The 15,990-nt window shown below is 39.7% G+C and overlaps 1 protein-coding gene across 1 annotated transcript in view; it reads right to left on the bottom strand.

Annotated features, from left to right (window-relative positions):
* The window catches only part of CCSER1 (coiled-coil serine rich protein 1), a 2,320,004-nt gene that overhangs the window by 835,207 nt on the left and 1,468,807 nt on the right, over positions 1-15,990 (bottom strand). The window lies entirely within an intron of this gene.

The raw sequence follows: 15,990 nt of genomic DNA, 5'->3' as shown, positions 1-15,990 counted from the left end.
TCGTAAATATTTTTGAAGCTATTGTAGTACATTGCAGAATTAGCGCCAACAAGTTTGGCACTAATCCTGCAAGGTACATAGGGGCCCATTATAAATAATGGTGTTCCCCCTTTTAACGCCTGTTCTGTGCTGGCGTTAACAATAGCCAATAAAAATGGTGCAGTGGAATCTCATAGATTAGACTGTGCCATTTTGGCGGTCCCCCTAACAGGGGAACTTTCCCCTTGCATACATTATGCCTGCAACAGGCATATTGTGGCACAAGGGGTTTAAAAGTGGCGCAATGCATGCTTTGCACCACTTTGTAAATCTAGCGCAGCAAATTTGGCCTTGTTGAGCCATAGTAGCATCATTAGAAATGGCGTTAAATCTGGCACAAGGAGGTGCTAGGGACTTTTAAATTTGGGCCATAACATTTTAATAAACAAGGTGGATTCATTTTTATCAACCCTTCTCACCTTGGTAAAATAATATATATCTGTGTCATACCTATTCCAATCATTCCCTGTGAAGAGAGGAAATTAGTGGGAACATTTTCCTACGATGACCTAAATCTATCAGGGATGTGGCATTTTTTCTGCATACACTTCCACAATTACCTTTTATACCTCCTAGTCTTAGTGGCTCTGCTGACTGTAGTAGGCAGTGCCTCTGGGGTAACCTTAAGATGTTTGCCTAGTTTCACTTTCACGGCTGGTAAATGCTCTGGCTTGTCAAGAAAGCATTTTCTCTTTTTTTTGCATTGAGTTGAATAGGCCTTTTAAGATGTACCCTCACATAAAACAAATATCACAAAACAGAAAATCATTTACAGTGTTGAGGAAGTGTCAGTAAGGACCTTTGAGGACAGCAAGCAATTGGTTTAGGGGTACCAGCCAATGACAAACTAACCAATCCTTTTAATAACCCATAAAGAGAGAATTTCTGAATAAACCAAGCAGGAAAATGTGGACAAACAGCTTCCCTGGTTTGCTGAGAAAGAAACCTTAGTTTGGCTGATGTAGGCTAATGGAGGATCATTTAGAAAGCTGCATAGGGAAATGTGGGTTTGTGCTCAGTAGGACTAGCTCATTAATTGTGGAAGACAACCTTCTGAAACCTCATCCAGGGCTATTTAAGCTTTGATCTATTGTAAACAACAATCCCTGTCAAATGGGGAACTTTCTACTTGAGGCCTAGGATGCCTGAAAGCTGAGGAGGGCCTGGAACTAGAGAAAGCCTTCTCCTATTTAATCTGAGAACTGCTGAAAGAAAGTGGAGCACTCCAACTACCTTAAAAAGGAGTGGGTTCATTGGAGCCAGTCAAAAAGAAACCAACTTCAGGGTGTGCATGAACTGATTCTTTTCTTATGAACATTCCAATTCCAGCAGTTTTAATTTTGATACAAAACAATCATAGTCATGAGATTTGGAACACCATGATGAATATTGTACATCTGTACAAGAAAGGCATTTGTTTTTTAAACTCAAAGCCAGCCACATCCTTTTTTGAAAGTATTTTTCTGTCCAATAAACAGCTACTAAAATAGATGTCTTACTAAGAGTATCTAACTTTGAGCTTACCTTATCAATAAAACCAACGACTAGGCACTACACACTTAAATTAAGATCCTTATTACCTTCACAAATAAAGCAATCCTGCGTTGTTCTGCTTTTGCTAGCCACTTTTCACTAGTATGATATTTTGACACCTGAGATCGTAGGCTTACTGACGGGTCCCTCTGAATATATGTGAACTCTCAGAGAAAATACCTTCAGTTAAAATACATTTACGGCTGTTAATGAAGTAAAAATGAAAAAACACAGAAATGTGCATGTTATTGTTAGAAACACACACCATTGATAACTGGCACAACAGTCATGCAAATTACAATTTACGCAGTATGTTACTGCTAGAAAGGAGGATACAGTTCTACTGAAATTATGGGTGATAATTTTAAAATAAATAGTTAAAAAGTTTTGTAAGCATATAGTCACTATGCCTAGGTGTTGCCATTTTTGTCTTCTTTTTATTTTTGCTGCAATGCTTCCAAAAAAAAAAAAAAAACCTTTAACTATCACATTTGCTTGCCCATGCCACACTTATTGGCTTTGCCGTTGCTTTTTTCCCTTTGATTTCAAACGGGTTATTAGTTTCCCTTTATTAATATAAATGGAACCCCTAGTTCATTATATTTCTTTTTATGATATATTCTAAATTAATATTTCTTGTTTTAATTGACTTTGGTATGGAATTTTTATTTGTTTTATATCTTTAAGTGAATTGTTATTTGATTGGGCTGCTTTACATAGACAACACAAAATGTGCTTTCTAATGGAAAATGTCTGCCATTCAAAATAAAGTTAATTTAGGCCAGAGGTCTTTATGATGTGGGCAGTGTCCACCTTGGAGCTGGGGCTGCATATCAGGAATGCATGAATGCCTCAGCAAAGTGTTGTAAGGATGGTGTAGAAGCACAATTTTGGCATTTTCAGGCCATCTCATTTTAAACAGACTTGATTAAGGCGGGTGGACAGAGAGGAAGTTAAAGGCCTCCCCCGTGGCCTCCTAGCAGTGGCGCAGAAGACACAGAGAGGAGTGTGGTCAATGTGCTCAATATTTCAGAAAGGAACAAAGATTAAAGGTGTGTGCAAATCCCATACAATAAGCAACACATGGCAATTTTGCCTGTTCCTTTTTCCTCCTGTAGAATGGAATAAGGGGCTGATCCATTATTCAGTGGGCAGATAAAACAGAAAGCACAGTTCCTTTTAGAAGCACTGTGAGACAGCAGACAATGTAATCACTTAGATGCTAACTGCATTAAGGTAAATACATTGTTGTGGCCTAAGTAGGCCAAAGCCACCTACAGTTTCTTGTGTACCCTCAAGTGGGGGCCTTGTGTGGCAGTTCATAATGAACTTCTCCCATGAGAAACAAGGTCAGTACTGATATGCAAAATGTGGTCATTGGTCTACAGTGGTACAGTGATTGATAACTATAGACTTGGAATATTACAAAGAGCGTTTGCTAATGGTTTAGACTATTTTTGAGCATTTCTTCTATCACTTTATGTGTGTTTAGCATAGTGAATCAATAGGACTTATTGTAGCAGAAATGTTATTACTATACCTGACGTCACAGTGATCATCTTTACGAGACAACCTATGCATTTTGGTAATTAAAGTACTAATGGATTTGTTGTAAAGTGGTGCACTGAAAGCTATGTTAATGTGCATTCACTGTAGAGCAGAGAACTAAAGTCTGGTGGTCTAACCTTAAAGCCTCATGTATAATCAATTAATTCAATTCTAAGTAATTCTTTATGTGTTACTTTACAATGTGCACTAACATGGCAATGCATTTCAGAAAAGTAATGTTTAAAATTTTACATGCAAAAGTTAAAGATTGCTGTTCTGCACTATAGATAAATCAATGTATTAACTGAGTTATGTTGTTTTAAACTACTGTAACATGAACACTGACAAAAATTATTAATGTTGAATTAATGATGTAAATGTTATATGTACTTGATGTGCATAGATGAATGTGCTATTTTATTTCACTTTGGTTATCCTAAGTGAGACCTGCAAGGCCTTTTTTCTAACTGTGTAGAAAATGGTTTAGTCACTCTTGCTAATGCATAATTTCTTTCAAATTTCATTCCCATGAAATTATGGCTTGATAATAGATGCCATAATGTTTCACACATAGTGAGCCTGAGAAACTAACCTTGAGCCCAGTACATTCAGGAACTGTGAAAGTAAATGTCTACATTTGTTTAAATCTAAATGGATGATCTAAGATGGATGCAATTCCCATGGCAGATAGTGGGAATCTTCACTGATGCAGTTTCCTGTTGCATGGCAGGCTTTGATTGGACAATTACATGTTCCGAGTCATGTGGAGTGATGGATGAGTGAATCATCGTGCACTATGGATTTTAATATGCCGTTCCCCAGCTGGATCAGAAGCATTCTGTGCCTCACCCTTCTTCAGTGCACTCTTCATTCTAGATCCCTTGGACTCTGAGAGGTACAGACCTCTCTAACCTTACCCTTTATTTCAATGTTTTGCTGTGACTTAGAACTTTTTCCCCTAACCCCATGAAGACTCTTGACCGAACTTCTGAGATGCTGATGCCTTCACGTTTTAACTAATATTTGCCAACATTGGTTATTCACCTTTTGCCCCAGATGTCATTTTTCCAAATTCTTTTTGTCCTTTTTATTTTTACCTTTTTGTAAATATGTTTTAGCCCAGCACATGTTAACTTGTGACTTGCTAATCTGTAGGGATTATCCTTATCCTAGCTATCTAAACCTAACTGACTTTTTAGTTGCCTTTATGCTTAAAAGAACTGAACAGCACTTGTCTTATGTACATTCGATTTCTCTTATGAACAGATTTTTCTTCTGATGTTTTGTAACATTTGTTTGAATGTTTAGACCTTTTGATGTGAGTTTGTTTGAATCTTTTCTATTGCCTTCGTCAACCATTTGTGATTCTGTATCTTTATAACATTGTTTTGAGAATTGTCCACATAACTTTGAGTCTGAGCTTGTAATAAAACTTCTTAACTTTATTTCAGACTGGAGTTTTCCTTGTATGGCTCATGTGATCATACTGACAATTTAAATTGTGTTCTGTGAAGATTTAATTGCACTGCCTCTCCACCCCTTCATGGTTTGTGAAAAGATTTATTGACCTTGTTGTAAAGCATAACCCTAAGTGAAATATGCTTTAACAGAGTCATCCCCGTTATTGAAACACTCAACTCTACTGATCGTGCTATAGATTTACTTTACAGCAACAATCTTTTTATGTAAAATACTTTTCACACACAGTTCTACAGATGCAGATCAGTTTTGCATTGCCTCATCCTTGTTATTGGATAACAGATACTTGCAGAAGACTTTTTAAATTATAGCAGTAATGCGTATGTAACATTGAACGACATCACAAGATTTCTCCCACCAATTGCAAATATGAAGCATTTACACACATCTCTGCTGATGTATGTCAATTGTGTGTTCCAATTTTTACACTATGGAGTGCAGCATGATACATTATTGTGTGGTGTATACTTTACTGGTAAGCACAGAACTACTATAGGTATACTGTTTGAAGGTGTACAATATGATTTGGGACTAAATATACACATGTGATGGTGATTATCAGGTACTGAATTTCATGCTTAGTGGAAATTTATTTTTTTGCAGTCTATTGAATGTACTGTTTAGTTGCATTGTTGCAATGTACCTCAGATCACATGTGCTTGGATTTTACCTTATAATTCTCTGAAAATGCTTGACTATTTTCTTTTAATGTTTCCACATTGCTCAGTACTGGTTAGGAATGCTTCCAATATTCCAACATTTATGATATTGTATACCTTCAACTTTATGTAGGCGTCATTACAAAGATATCTGGATATTAGTTTCAACGTAGGTATACCGGAACATCAAGTATACATTAATATTAAACAAGTACAGGTTGGCGGTATCCAACAGATGGAAATGTTATCACAGTAGGACTGCTACAGTCAAAGCAAGTTGTAAGAACGACAGCGTTTCAAAATGATGAGGGATCTCCAACGGAATTTATTTTCAAATCCTGCTAGCCATTATTCACATTTGTAAGCCACTTTCCTGATGATTTTCCTTGACACTCTACGTACTCTCTCCACCAAATACTACACGAAAAACAGTTAAGTATAGGAACGATAACCTCCCTTGAAGGGCAATTATTTGGCCTTTCCTAGAGGTAAATGGCTATCTGTCAAACTATCTTTGTTGTTTATCATAATATGCAGAATATGTTCAAACTTTTGAAATGGAAACCTTTTTGAACATCTTGCTTTTCACATTAAGGACTCTTCCTTCAGTAGCTCAGGGGTTCAAGATATATCATAGTTAATGTGTCAGCTGTCCTGAACGATGAACCCAGATCCGATTTATGATTTTGGCCTACAGCATCTGTATTGAATCTTTGCTTTATCAGATGCAGCGTAAAGTTTAAAGCCTAGCAGGCAAGCTGTATGTCAACATACACCAAGGGAAATACATGTTTTCCTTCTTTTGTTCTCACAGCTACATAGTAACTGATCCATCCAGCGCTTTTTCAGTGTGGTGTTAGGTCATTCAAGGACAGCGCTAGGATTACTAATCAGCTGGTTATCTCAAGTGACAGGCACTTAGCCTTTCCATTAAGTGCACAGTTTCTCTGATTCTTCTGTTACTAACAGCTTTATTTTAGGCATCTTGGATAGTGCAACAGACCGTACATTTTGACATAGATTAAATAGTGTTTAGGCTTTCCTTTGGCTACTCAAAAATTCAATCTATATATAGAAGGGCATAATACATACAGTTGCAATGACATGTATAAGTTGATTTACATATTACATATTTTATGTCATGGAAAATACCCACAGTTGGTCAGTCAGTCATCCTACTTTTCAAAATGGCTGTCACAATGTTGCTAAGACCTGTGACTGAGTACTATGTCAACCAAGCATTCTGGCTATCCACCCAAGTGTAATTGGGGCTGACCATCAGATTTTCGTTGGTGGTGCACCCATTGACTCCCTTGATGAAAAGCTTACTCTGGTGGCTTGATGGACTGCTATCTATTATTGCAAGGGGATTGCTCCACCTATCCTGTTCAGGCAGGGGGTCTCATCCCTTTTTTCTGTCCATCACTGCCAAGAAAAACCTGGTGGTGACAAACAGAAACATTAAAATAGCGACAGACATCCAGGGAAAGGGTGCCTAGGTGTAGAGGGTCATTAGTCATTTATTTTGCAAAACAAAAAGTTCAATGGATGGCCATCATAACCTATGCCAGCCACATAGCCCTTTGCCATGCCATTCTCTTTGTTCCTCTCAGGTACATTGGGCAAACCTTGCAACTTCCAATTTAACCATCAGAGTATTCCATGCATAATGTTTGGCACAAACCAGTGAGGGAATAACCACATAGACAGGGATCTAAAGAGAGTTTGAATCAATTGTTCTTTGCTCACACTGCATTTAACTACCCCTGAACTTGTGTAGTGTTCTGTTTACAAGTACTGTATGTTATCTATGAAAAATCACTGGAATGATGAACAGTTTATTGACAACTACGATGTGTATTACTGGGTTCTGAGTCTAAGCCCTCATCCACCCCTGGTTAAATTCCCTGGACTGCCTGATCTGCTACACTGAAAGTCATGTTTAAAGGGTTATACGTGGCGCTCAATTTTCCAGGCTCATGGTTGGACAATACCAGGCACCAGACGTAAACTGATTAAATCACCACGACCAAAGGCCTTGTAGAGACTGTGTGCCTCAGGTACTTCTAACCGGATCTAACAATACCTATTTGTGCACAAGATAGTCGCATCTAGGCATTTACTAAAACTAATCATTCCTTCAGATTCAGCTTCATCAACCTTAACATCAGGAATAACATGAATGAATATGCAGTAATTCACAACTTCATGAAGGACGTTCACATGGCAATGGAATTGATATTTTCTTGTATAATTCCTGTTCAGTTATTCCTGTGAACAGACACTCAATCATCACAGCATGAACCAAGAGAATATTGGCAGTACTAATCATCTTGACATTGGTAAATTGAAAATATGTTTCACAAACTTGAGGAATAAACAGAAGGGTAGAATGTTGGATTAAGTAGCAAAGGCCTATTTTACATATGTGTAGACTGGTTTTGCTGCTCATGTTGTACATGTTCTGTGTGTGTGAGCATGCAACCACTCCTTCCTTCAGTCTAGCAACCGCGAATTGTGTTATACACAATTTGTTGTGTATGTCCTTGCTGTTTCTTTGTTATATGGTTTCAGTACACTAAAGTCAAAATTATTAGCACTCCTGACAGATGAGCACAGTGCATGAGGGAACACACAGCATTATGGGAAGCATACGGCCCAAGGGAAAAAGATAAAAGATATTGTGGAAGGGGGTGGTGCTCAGTGAAGCACAGGGTGCAAGAACTGCTGCAGAGAGTGGGAATGTAGAATGTAAGTTAACAGAATGATAGAGTGTAACTAGGATTTTAGAGTGCAAAGGTATCTAATTGTACAGTGAGTAACATAATCTGAGCCCAAAAGTGTACGTTGGATTGAACCCAAGCAGAGCAGCAAGGAGAGAGCATTTCCCAGAGCAAGTCCACTGTTGCTGCAGAGCCACATTTGATCCAATTTGGCCAGTTGTAAGGGGCACCTTCTTAACAGAGAAGAGATCCAGCCTGAGAAATAACAATGCAAGATTCTCTCACATACATAAAATAATCACTGTAGTAGCAGCAGAAGCAGTAATGACTCCTCAGCAGGTGGTTAAACTTCACACTCACGCACTGCCCTGCCATCAAGCACCATATGGTGCACCAAAGTGGACGGATTGCAGGAACAGGAGAGGGACTGTTCAGACAGTCGATGCAGTTCCAGTCCTGATATCTGCACATACTACAGGTGCCCTATTGGATCCACTCAGAGAAGCATCTGTTTCTGGGCTGACAGTCATAGTGCTCAGGCCAGCAGGAGGTGGCAGAGCAGGATTTTACATGTAAAGGAGGGAGCTACAGACATGGAGAGTGGTGAAGAAGCTGATGCAGAAAGGATTCCAATTAGACTGAACCTACCTTCAGTAAGAGATTATTGATCTGCAGCAAGGCCGCTGTTAGACTCTTAGGCACTTAAGACTCTGGACAGAAGATTGCCAGTGCATATTTCTAACTCTAGATGGGCATCATTGTGGCACAACCCCAAAACAAAGGGAGAAGTCAACACTCAATCTGTAAATTGGTGGGCCCTCAAAGGGATCAGGTTAGTTAAGGGTTTATGCAATAATGACAATGTTCCATTTCTTTTCTCATTTCTAGCATATTCATGCAGTTTTTTAAAGATCAAAGTAAAACTGTCTAAGCTTACCCTGGCTGTTCACCCATCCGTACCACCCCGCCTTGCAATATGGTTACACTAAGGTTATATTGCCTCAAAGATTTATACATTTTTATCAGACCCATTTGGAGCCCAAGCATCAGTGCTACACACAAAATGTGCTAAGCATTTGACGATGACATTCTTTGTCACATTAATGACAACAGCTGACAAAAAATTAGCGTTCATTCGGTAATAAAATTATGTCTTCTCTATTACAATCTAAATTCTTTACCATGAATCTTTCACACTGGACACCTCCAAGATTATATAGCCTAAACTTGAAAGAAAACATTAGGTTTTGATATTGCAACCATGAAACAGGCTCTGACTAATACATGTTCTTTGACTGCTGATTATTGGGCACATACTGGGCTCCGACACAAAATAAAACAGGTGAGATACTTAATATACCAATAACACTAAGGGCCTCATTGAAAAAAAGTGGCGCCACTTTTCTTGCGCCCCTTGCGCCGCCTAACACCCCCATATGTGCGCCGTAATTCTAATACAGCGCACCATGGCGGTATTGGAAAAATAAATGTCAGCATTTTTGATGCTATTGTGGCGCTTTGCTACAACGCGCATCAAAAATGTTGATGCTAGTGGAGCAAAGTGCAAGGAGGCCCATTACTTACAATGGGTGCATCTTTTAAAAGCATACTTTCAGCAGATGTTAAAAATGATGCCAAAAATGACACAATGAAATCTCGTAGATTTCATTGTGCCATTTTTGTGGACCTCCTTGCGCTGGAACGTCCCTTTGCATACATTATGCATGGCGCATGCATAATGTGGCGCAAATGGTTACAATGTGATGCAATGCATGCATTGCTCCACTCTGTAAATATGGCATTTGGAATAGGCCACCTTAACATAAACAAAATTATGCTAAGGCAGCGCTAAAGTGGCGCAAGTGGTTCTTAAATCTGCCCCTAAATTTTGCTATGGTGTCTCTAGGTCCCTGGATATCAAGATCCACCCTGTCCCTTACTGCCAATGATATGGCCTTGTTAGATTTCCTTCTGATCATTGAGGCTAAGGTTATTCTTTCAGAATGGAAATCTTTTAATCATCTATCTCATCACACTTCGTGGGCATGGGTCTCATATCTTAGAGGAGCACATACCCTTCAGTCTTTCTCTCAGATTTTCAATGTAGTATGGCACACCTCATATGGCATCTGCTAATAATGGGGGAGTAATATCTCCTCAATCACATCCTTGTACCTGAACGGTAGGTACTTCCGGTTTCTGGACATCTCACCCCCGCTGCCCTCTTGCCTGTTATCTTCTCCCCTCATGCCCCCAGTTCATTTCTGTTACTCTATCCGACTATACTTGATACTGTAGGCCATGCTATCACCATTATGCAAGTTTTACCACCCGATTATATAATCTTTAAGCACACATTGTCACCCCCCGGTACTGAAGTCGAACACTATTTGGTTGATAATGTTTCTTCTATATACAAAAATCATATGGCACCTGTGCCCTTCTGTCTGTTTTAACACAAGAAAGATGTTTGATGGTCTACAAAGTACTAATTACATTTATATTCCAGGTCTTCGGTGTTATTGTATTGAACTACCATTTCTTTTTTGTATCGTAATGATCTTTGATTATATATTGTTTTACTAAAATGAAAAAATTCCTTGAACAAAAACAACAATTTCCACCATTGCTAGTAATTGGTGTGGTCTAATGGGTATGATAGGTAGGCATGAAGGGAATGTGTTTTGGCCTTGGAGTTCTTGACAAGCGGTCTGAGGTAGGAGAACGGTAAGGCAAATATTTCGACATAGGGGGCTTAAATTAAGGTTTCCTATAAATTACTTTGTAGGTACGCCTTTCTGCCGTTATCTTAGGAACTTCAGCACAATGAGAAAACTCATCTACCTCTCTCACAATTGGATCAGCTGGAAGAATTCATTTTATTATACTTGATACAAGAGTCTTCATTCAGGCTGTCTAGATTTCACAGGAAATTACCTGTCATCGTTTGGATTTTTAAGTGAAAAAGAGGTATGCTTACAGCAGTATATATTCTATGTCAACGGGGAAATTGAAATATTCTTCAAAATGCCTTCCTAAATCTGTTCTGCATGTGGCTCCAAATAATGAAGAAATCCATGATAACAAAGCGCAGGTAAAAGGCAATGGCTTGTGTGAAGGTTAGAAAGTGTGGAATGCTGTAGCACGTGTGCTGCAACAGACAGTAAGATTTGTTCTCTGAGCTTTTATATTAAATTTGAAGCACCGAGAGGGTTATTAAAGTCCATGCCTCCACACATTTCTCTGGTTCTTTTCTATAATTCCATAATCCAACCTACTGTCACCGAAACCAGCTGTTTTCATCCATTCAGCGGAATACAGGATTTTTTTTTTAGGTGGAAGATCGTGCTCAGCATTTGGTGGTCATTTTTCGATTCATAAAACTCCTTAAATAACTAAGGTCTCATTAAGAGGATGGCGGTCATGAGACCACCAGCCTCGCCGTTGAGGTCCTCTCACAGCGAAGCTGGCAGTAGAGACCGCCACATAACGAGTTGTGGGGCTTGGCAGACGCCAAGCCTCCACAACTCCACCGGGCCAGCTGGTGCAGTCGCACTGCCATGGCTGGAGTTGAGCACCTCCAACCTGGCAGCAGGCCTCAGCCTGACGGCTGGATTTCATGGCAGCAAACTACCAGGCTTTCCGTGGCAGTCACCCTGCCACAAAAACCCTGACGGGCATGCACCCGGGGACAGGAATCTCCATTCCTGTTGCTGGCACACACATGCACACATGTCCCCACATATCCGTTCCACCAGTCCACCCACTCACAAACATCCCCACACACCTTTACGCATGCATGGATTCACACACACATCCATTCAGCATACGCATACATCCACAAAGACATCCCCACTCACTTGCAAACATGCACTCAGACACCCTCACTCACTCGCAAACATGCACTCAGACACCCCCACTCACTCGCATTCATATACACAGACACCCCCATACACGCGCACATACACGCACACACACATTCACATTCACTCGCACACACGCACCCAAACACACAGACACCCTCCTTTCCCCCTTTCGGATGCCCACTTACCTTCTCCATTGAGGAGGACATCTGGGAGGGGTTGCATCGCCAGCACCACAATGGCAGCAGGACTCCACCAAGCTATATTACGGCTTGTAATATGGTGGGTGGAGTCCTGCTGCCATGACAGTGCTGGTGATGCACCCGCCACTTCGGAGTCGGACTTCCGCCCAGAAATCCTCCAAGGAGTCCTAATAAGGCAGGCAAAAGGCCGTCAGCACTGGCGGTCTTTTGCCTATAGCGGCTTCGGCGGCCCTGGAAAAGGACCACTGAAGTCCTAATGAGGCCCTAACTGTTCTAAATGATTGTACCATTTATGCTTATCCAGAAATGTACAGCATTAGGAAGGTCACAGACTGAGAAGGAACTGGCAATTTTAGCTACTTATGAGCATGATTTATTCAAAACATCGTCTGACAGCTCTACTTTATCAGCTTCACAAATGTCTGTGTGCTTAAGGTTTTCCTTTCCCTCACCACTACTCACTTTTATTTTCTCTCTATCTCTATCTCATTTGCTCTCTCTCTGCCTCTTTCTTGTTCACTTTCTCTTTCTATTACTTTCTTTTGCATTTCTCTGTCAAAAGTTCTATATATACTCCACAAAACCTGCATTAAAGAATACACGATAAATCAACCAATTAAGAAGATATAAATGTTCTCATCCTCCACAATCATGCAACTCACCAAGATATTAATTTGCACTATTGTTTGACCTATGTGATATGGTCCGGAGGTGGCTATTTCTTCTAGTGGCACCATCCCTAGCTTGTGCGGGTCAGTAATTGTGCCACTATAGGAGAATAGAACCGTTCACACCCCACCAACTATAAATCAATATCGTTGGTGGATGGAGCAGGTTAACTTTATGGTGAGCTGATTCTGAAACCATATTGTCCAACATTCGTGCTGATGTAAGGGATGGCACTGGCTCTCTCAACAGGTGAGGATTAGCATGCTCATCTCAGGAGAGTCTCATTTACATGAAGGACAATCTTTAGCTTCATAAACTGTAATAATCAGTGGCTAGCTATGAACCTGTAGGAGTGGACGAATCCCTGAACTTGACATTTTAGGGTTGACATCACAAATTGACACTAAAAATTTTCTGAGCACACAGTATCATGATTTACAATCTCTCATCGGTTTGTACTTTGAAACAGACCACTGCGGCTGGATTTTACTGTCAGCAAGGGAATGGCTAGGGCAAGGATGTTAGCCACTAAGTGCAACATTACAAGCCTATCGGTTGAAGGTGGTAGCTGTACCAATCTATTGCGGTGAACTGTTGGGCCATGTAAATGGATCAGTTATCAAAACATTTGAAAACAGTGTTGTGAGATCATTAGTATGTTTAGGGCAAAGCACCATTTCAGTGTCTTTTTAATTAGAGTCTCTTGTAAAGTTAATCATAGACTTATTGAATTCAGCCCAGTGTTGTATTCAACGTTACTGCACAGGAATCCACATGCAAGGATATATCTTTGTACACCCACAGATGTTGTTTTTCTTATGACTGCAATTTGAAATTGGTAGTTTTCTCATGTTAAGTGCATCTAAGATGAGATAGGCTGTGTGGAATTGTGAGAAAATCCTGCACTTATCAATAGCCACACAATAGGGACAATCAAGGAAAAATACTGGATGACTAAATGTGAGAAAGACATTGGAAACATTAACTATGACTCTTTGGTGCTTTCATGGTTTGCTCCTTTTTGGGGTTTCGAGTGGGAGGAATGAGTTAAGCCAGTGGTCCTCCCACCATTCGTGTTGCTCTCCTACTCTGCTTAGAGCCAGAAAAACAGATATAGTACATTTAGGCCCATTTTTATGCTTTTTTAGTGCTGCATTTGGGCTGCTTTTTGAGGCAAAAGCGGTATAAACCTACAAAATACAATTGTATTTTGAAAGTTTGCGCTGCTTTTGCATAAAAAAATGACACAAATGCGGCGCTAAAAAAGTATAAATATGGGCCTTAGTGTGGCCTCTACTGTCTCAGTCAGTGGAAACCACTGATTCACTGGTTCATCCACCACAGGACTTCTGGGTCGTAATTTCCCATGTCCCGCTCTATTAAGACGGGCTTGGATCTCTAAATACAGGGAATGACACTTCTTTAGGATGGCAGATGTATTACCTGTGCCCCCCTGGTAAGGACAGCCGAAAAGGCCTTAAGAAGACCACTTCTATATGGGGAAAATGCTGGCTTTGAACCATATTTGGAGATGTTGCAATCAGAAGAACATTTGTGGGACCCCTAGAGTCAAAGCATTACCAAAGTAATCATGTCATAGCCTTGTGCTGTAGGTCTAATTCTTGTATGGTATACTCATTGGTAGCCTGTCATTGTTTGATATTGGCAAGTATATAAAAAGGCACTAATATTTTTTAATGTTACTTCTGACTATTTGAATGTTTTGAACATATTTCCGTCGTATTTAAAGAGTAATGAATAATAATACAAAATCATTTGATATACATTACGAAGGTTGTCACATGTAGGTACATAGAGGGACATCTTTCTGTAGCAAATAATTATCTAGAATAACATTTGTGAATTTATAAGCTCCATTCCAGACTGCAGATATTAAAACACTGTTGTGTAACTTATCTTCCCTGGTTATGTGCACGTATTTTACAAAAAGGAAATGCTTATATTGATGTGAAACTTTCAGTTCGATTAGCTGGTCTGGAAAGGATGATTAATATATATATTATTTAAAAATAATTTTTTACTTCAAAATTTCAAAGTATTATAGCCCATCTGAAAAATATTGCCTTGGTCGACAGTTGTTGATCCAGTCTAATGTTTTGTCTAACACGTTGCCAGAGATTCCTATCTTTCATAGAAAGGGAAGAAGTAGCTTTCTAGACATGACATGAGGAGTGAATGGCCACTTCACTCCATTCATTCGGAATGGGATGAGGAAGGAAGAATCTGAGAAATGAAGATTACTGGTAAGTAATCCGAGCACTACAGCACCCCAATGTGATAACCCTTTAACACAGAATTTTGCACAGGTTTCGCTGGAGGGTCACAAAATACGTCAACCTAATTTATGAGTACTGCTTTATGAAATTATATAACATAATAACATAACAGCAGCATTCGAGTTTCGGAACTTTGGAAAATGTTAGATTTCAGCTAGAAAACCTCAGTAAACGAATTAACAGTGCATGTGCAAACACCTCCTGAAACTAGAAAATAGATGAGCAATATTCATCGGCCTTCCTTCAGGAAAGTGCAAAAGATTAAACCAAAAACCAATCCTGCTAATCTGCCCAGACAATGATATAGGCGTTATTATGAAGAATTGTGACTGCAAAAATACCTGGTGTTTAGCATAAGCAGGTCATGATTACCTACTAAACTGTTTAACCCCTTCGCTGCCAGGCCTTTTCCCCCTCCTGTGCAAGGCCTTTTTTTGGCTATTTGGGGCAGCGCGCGCTTAGGCCCTCATAACTTTTTGTCCACATAAGGTATCCATGCCAAATTTGCGTCCTTTTTTTCCAACATCCTAGGGATTCTAGAGATACCCAGACTTTGTGGGTTCCCCTGAAGAAGACCAACAAATTAGCCAAAATACTGTGAAACTTTCGTTATTTGTAAAAAATGGGAAAAAGGGCTGCAGAAGAAGGCTTGGGGTTTTTTCCCTGAAACTGGCATCAACAAAGGGTTTGCAGTGCTAAAATCACCAGCTTCCCAGCTTTCAGGAACAGGCAGACTTGAATCAGAAAACCCAATTTTGCAACACAATTTTGGCATTTTACTGAGGCATACCCCATTTGTACAATTTTATGTGATTTCAGCCACCTTCCAGTCAGTGACAGAAATCGGAGTGAAACCAATATTGTATCCCAGAAACCTAAACATTTCTGAAAAGTAGACAAAATTCTGAACTAAGCAATGGGTAATTTGTGTAGATACTACAAGGGTTTCCTACAGAAAATAACAGCTGAATTAAAAA

Source organism: Pleurodeles waltl, chromosome 1_2, assembly GCF_031143425.1.
Source record: "Pleurodeles waltl isolate 20211129_DDA chromosome 1_2, aPleWal1.hap1.20221129, whole genome shotgun sequence".
Lineage (NCBI taxonomy): Eukaryota > Metazoa > Chordata > Amphibia > Caudata > Salamandridae > Pleurodeles > Pleurodeles waltl.
Note: the sequence above shows the minus strand (reverse complement) of the source record. Positions and strands in the feature narration are given on the sequence as shown.